General features: G+C 57.3%; 1 protein-coding gene across 1 annotated transcript in view; it reads right to left on the reverse strand.

Annotated features, from left to right (window-relative positions):
- Positions 1-6,000, reverse strand: part of CCT6A (chaperonin containing TCP1 subunit 6A) — a 134,243-nt gene that overhangs the window by 89,872 nt on the left and 38,371 nt on the right. The gene's annotated exons all lie outside the window — the stretch shown is intronic.

Raw genomic sequence — 6,000 nt, forward strand, 5'->3', positions numbered from 1 at the left:
GCGTGTGGTGTCTGTGCCCCCAGCCCCGCGTGTGGTGTCTGTGCCCCCAGCCCCGCGTGTGGTGTCTGTGCCCCCAGCCCCGCGTGTGGTGTCTGTGCCCCCAGCCCCATGCCCCCAGTTAATTAATTGCTTCACCCAATATAGCAGGGTCATTTAAACATTGATAATTTTGTGCGGCCCCCGAAGGTTGGTAGAAGTTTCCAAATGGCCCCCGACAGAAAAAAGGTTCCCCACCCCTGGTCTAAGGTAAATTCAATCCGAAGGATGTTCGGAGAACTGAAAACCATAACCAAGAACAATTCAACATGAACCACATGTGTACACAAAAAAACAGCCCGAAGGGAACAGGGGCGGGTGCTGGGTCTCCCAATTGGAGCTAGAAGAAAAGGAATTTACGGTAAGTAAACAAAATTCCCTTCTTCTTTGTCGCTCCATTGGGAGACCCAGACAATTGGGACGTCCAAAAGCAGTCCCTGGGTGGGTAAAAGAATACCTCGGTAAAAGAGCCGTAAAACGGCTCCTTCCTTACAGGTGGGCAACCGCCGCCTGAAGGACTCGCCTACCTAAGCTGGCATCTGCCGAAGCGTAGGTATGCACCTGATAGTGTTTCGTGAAAGTGTGCAGACTCGACCAGGTAGCCGCCTGACACACCTGCTGAGCCGTAGCCTGGTGCAGCAACGCCCAGGACGCACCCACGGCTCTGGCAGAATGGGCCTTCAGCCCTGAAGGAACCGGAAGCCCAGCAGAACGGTAGGCTTCAAGAATTGAATCCTTGATCCACCGAGCCAAGGTTGACTTGGACGCCTGCGACCCTTTACGCTGGCCAGCGACAGGGCCAAGAGCGCATCCGAGCGGCGCAGGGGCGCCGTAGGAGAAATGTAGGGTGTGAGTGCTCTCACCAGATCTAACAAGTGCAAATCCTTTTCACGTTGGTGAACCGGATGAGGACAAAAGAAGGTAAGAAGATATCCTGATTGAGATGAAAAGAGGATACCACCTTCGGGAGAAATTCCGGAACCGGACGCAGAACCACCTTGTCCTGGCGAAACACCAGGAATGGGGGCTTAGCATGACAGCGCTGCTATGTCAGACACTCTGTGGAGTGACGTGACTGCCACTAGGAAGACCACCTTCTGCGAAAGGCGTGAAAGAGAAATATCCCTCATTGGCTCGAAGAGTGGTTTCTGAAGAGCCGGTATCACCCTGTTCAGATCCCAGGGTTCTAGCTGACGCTTGTAAGGAGGGACTATGTGGCAAACCCCCTGCAGGAACGTGCGTACCTGAGGAAGCCTGGCTAGACGCTTTTGAAGAAACACAGAAAGCGCCGAAACTTGTCCCTTAAGGGAACCGAGAGACAACCCCTTTTCCATTCCGGATTGAAGGAAGGAAAGAAAAGTGGGCAAGGTGAATGGCCAGAGAGTAAAACCCTGATCAGAGCACCAGGATAAGAAGATCTTCCACGCCCTGTGGTAGATCTTGGCGGACGTTGGTTTCCTGGCCTGTCTCATAGTGGCAATGACCTCTTGAGATAACCCTGAAGACGCTAGGATCCAGGACTCAATGGCCACGCAGTCAGGTTGAGGGCCGAATTCAGATGGAAAAATGGCCCTTGAGACAGCAAGTCTGGCCGGTCAGGTGGTGTCCACGGTTGGCCTACCGTGAGATGCCACAGATCCGGGTACCACGACCTCCTCGGCCAGTCTGGAGCGACGAGGATGGCGCGGCGGCAGTCGGATCTGATCTTGCGTAACACTCTGGGCAGCATCGCCAGAGGAGGAAATACATAAGGCAGTTGAAACTGCGACCAATCCTGAACTAATGCGTCTGCCGCCAGAGCTCTGTGATCTTGAGAACGTGCCATGAATGCCGGGACCTTGTTGTTGTGCCGGGACGCCATTAGGTCGACGTCCGGCTTCCCCCAGCGGCAACAAATCTCTTGAAACACGTCCGGGTGAAGAGACCATTCCCCTGCGTCCATGCCCTGGCGACTGAGAAAGACTGCTTCCCGGTTTTCTATGCCCGGGATGTGAACTGCGGAGATGGTGGAGGCTGTGGCTTACACCCACAGCAGAATCCGCCGGACTTCCTGGAAGGCTTGCCGACTGCGTGTGCCGCCTTGGTGGTTGATGTATGCCACCGCCGTGGCGTTGTCCGACTGAATTCGGATCTGCCTGCCTTCCAGCCATGGCTGGAACGCCTTTAGGGCTAGATACACTGCCCTTACCTCCAGAACATTGATCTGGAGGGAGGACTCAGGCTGAGTCCAGATATCGGTGTCAATTTTGACTTTGGGAAATTGATGATCCACCCGAATCTCTGGAGAGTCTCCAGAGTAATGTTCAGGCTGTGTTGGCATGCCACCCGAGAGGGGGCCTTGACCAGCAGATTGTCTAAGTAAGGGATCACCGAGTGTCCCTGAGAGTGTAGGACTGCTACCACCATTGGCATGACCTTGGTGAAGACCCGTGGGGCTGTCGCCAGGCCGAAAGTTAGTGCCACAAACTGAAGGTGTTCGTCCCCTATGGCGAATCGCAGGAAGCGCTGATGCTCTGGTGCAATAGGCACGTGGAGATAGCATCAATCGACATCAGGGATGCCTAGGAAGTCTCCTTGGGCCATCAAGGCGATGGCAAAGCGGAGAGATTCCTTCCGGAACCGTCAGGTTCTCTGTCCGTTGAGCAGAGTGAAGTCCAGAACGGGGCGGAGTGATCCGTCCTATCCGGTACCACGACCAAGCTGGAGTAAAAAGCCGCGACTACGTTCTTGAAGGGGAACGAGGATCGCAACTCCTCCTGCCTCGGGGGACGGAGATGCTCTGAAGAAACGAGTCGGAGGACGAGAACTGAGCTCTATCCTGTGACCGTAAGACAGAATGTCTCTTTCATCGGTCTTGGACATGTGGGGACCACTCCCCTGACCTGGACCGCCATGCAGAAGAGGTTCTCTGGCTCTTCTGTGGCCCGTTGGACGATGAGGAATTGGACCTAGCTGAGGGTGCTGAGGTCCCTTTGGTTTGGGCTGGGTAGGCACGAGTCCTTGCGGACTGCCACCAGAGAGGCGGATGCTACCGCTGTGCGGCTGGCCGAATCCAGGACAGCATGCACGGCGGAGGATGAAAATACCACCGCCTGAGGCGTCAAAGACGCTAATTGCGGAGCAGAGTATGACCGCATTACTCTCAGACAGAGCAGCTGAGATAGCCTGGAGTGCCCACCCCTGCAAAGGCTGGGGCAACGGACGCGCCTATGGCTACATAGATGAATCTCATTAGGAGTTCTATCTGTCTGTCCGTGGCATTCTTGAGCGTGGAACCGTCAGCCACTGCTACTACTGATCTAGCCGCCAGTCAAGGGACTGGAGGGCACCTTGTGACACTGAGGCCAACCCTTAACAACGTCAGAGGGGAAGGGACAACGTGTGTTATTAGGCGTTCAGTAAAACGCTTGTCCGGGAAGGTGTGCTTCTGGACAGCATCTGTGAAGCCTTGAGAGTCACTTCCGGACAGAGTCCTGGGTTGCGACCTCCGCCCCATCCTCTAGAGAGTCCTCAAGCTGAGACCCTTGATGAAGTCGGGGGCAGATTTTAAGCAAGGCTGCTTAGCCGGACTGGGACTGCGGTTCGTGCTGGAGTCCACCTGTAATAACTAGAGGCCACCCCAGGAGCACGCTTCGTCGCAGACCGATAGAGGCCTGGGGTGATCCCGCAGTGCCCGGGGCCTGTGTAAGGGGCCGGTCTGGACTGTAAACTCCTAGTCTCTTAGCAGACCATTTGTCCATAGCCTGAGCCATGGATAGTGAAAATGATTCAGAGAGTTTCCCAGCAAAAAGCTGCAACTCTGTCCCTGCCTGGACAGGGAACACCGGCGGAGCTCAACCAGTGCCCCCGGCTCCGGCTGAGCGAGTGCCACATGGCCCGAGCAATGCTCACAGTGTACAGTCGAACTGTGAAACTGCATACAAACATTATATATCCATATATACAGTTCAGCACTCTAGGGGGCCCAGCACCGAGAAGAAGCCCCCTGGCGTACCGACCCTGAAGCAGTATGTGCTGCTTAAAAACATGGCTGTCGGCGTATACAGTGGAGGGGGGAGCCGTGGGCGTAACCCCGAAAGTGCGGGAATCTGGTGCCCCGAGTGAAACGTGAGGGGGGCGGAGGACAGCCGAGTGTGCTCCAGCCCTCACTGTCAGCCTCCGACTGACCGTCCCGCCCTTCCCCCTGACTGGCAGGGCCGGGGCGGGAGTTTAAGGCGCTAGGCCGCAAAAGCCGGGAGCTAAAGTTAAAAACCGCGGCCGGCCAGCAGGCGCGGTCAGCGCGGTAGTCGCCAAGTCTGAGGCCAAGGTGCTCCCTGCACCGTCCCCAAGGGGACACTGAGTACCTTGCGGGGATCAGCTCCGTAGCGTGATTAGTGAGGGGGGCGGAGGACAGCGAAGTGTGCTCCGGCCCTCACTGTCGGCGTCAGCCCGACTGTCCCGCCCTTCCCCCTGACTGGCAGGTCCGGGGGCGGGAGTTTAAGGCACTAGGCCGCGAAAGCCGGGTGCTAAAGTTAAACACCGCGGCCGGCCGGCAGGCGCGGTAGTACCGTACCAACCCCGCAGTCGCTGCCAAATCTGCCAAGGTGCTCCATGCACCGTCCCCACGGGGACACTGAGTACCTCTGTGCCGTAGAGTGCTTAGTGAGGGGGACGGAGGACAGCAAGTGTGCTCCAGCTCTCACTGTCGGCGTTAGACCGACCGTCCCGCCCTTCCTCCTGACTGGCAGGGCCGGGGGCGGGAGTGAAAAGGCACTAGGCCGCAGAAGCCGGGAACTAAAGTTAAAAACCGTGGCCGGCCGGCAGGCACGGTCGGCGCAGTAGTCCCGGCGTCATACGAATCACCTCAGGCGCTGCAGCGTCTGAGGCCAAGGTGCTCTATGCACCGTCCCCAAGGGGACACAGAGTACCTGTAGATGCAGGGCCCTGTCCCTGATGGTACTCCGTCTCCTGTCCGGCAGAATCCCACAGGGGCTGCGGAGGGAGGCCGGTCCCAGTGGCTGGATGACCGGATAGGATCCCACTTCACCCAGAGCCCATAAAGGATGGGGAAGGAAAACAGCATGTGGCTCCTGCCTGTGTACCCGCAATGGGTACCTCAACCTTAACAGCACCGCCGACTCAGTGGGGTGAGAAGGGAGCATGCTGGGGGCCCTGTTATGGGCCCTCTTTTCTTCCATCCGATATAGTCAGCAGCTGCTGCTGACCAAATTGTGGAGCTTGCGTGGATGTGTGCCTCCTTCGCACAAAGCATAAAAACTGAGGAGCCCGTGATGCACGGGAGGGTGTATAGCAGAGGGGAGGGGTTTACACTTTTAAGTGTAATACTTTGTGTGGCCTCCGGAGGCAGTAGCTATACACCCAATTGTCTGGGTCTCCCAATGGAGCGACAAAGAAATATCTTTTACAAGATACCGTATTTTTTGGATTATAAGACGCACTTTTCCTCCCAAAAATTTGGGAGGAAAATGAGGGGTGCGTCTTAAAATCCGAATATAGCTTACCGGGGCGATGATGGAGAGGGGTCACTGGAGGCAGGACAATATTGTGCTGCTCAGTTCGGCGCGGCTTTGTGCAGCGGCCGACACGCCACTGTGCAGCGGCCAACGCAGATCTGTGGGGTAGCCGGCGCGGCTCTGTGCGGCGGCCAGTGTGGCGGCTCTGTGCCGCGGCCGGCACAGATCTGTGGGGTAGCCGGCACAGATCTGTGCGGCCGTCGGTGCGACTCTGTGCCGCGGCCGGCGCAGATCTGTGGGGTAGCCGGCGCAGCTCTGTGCCGCGGCCGGCGTGGCTCGGCGAGGTTCTGAACGGCCGCTCGGTGCTGCCTGGAAAGGCTCTGTGCCGCGGCCTGCGCTGCTGTGTGCTGGTGCTCAAGATATCAGTGGCAAGTTCTTCAAATAATGGCGCCCATAGTTGGCGCATGCGCAGATTGAGCTCTCGGCTCAAGCTCCCATCTGCGCAAGCGCC

The sequence above is a fragment of the Anomaloglossus baeobatrachus genome, chromosome 2 (assembly GCF_048569485.1).
Source record: "Anomaloglossus baeobatrachus isolate aAnoBae1 chromosome 2, aAnoBae1.hap1, whole genome shotgun sequence".
Taxonomy (NCBI): Eukaryota; Metazoa; Chordata; class Amphibia; order Anura; family Aromobatidae; genus Anomaloglossus; species Anomaloglossus baeobatrachus.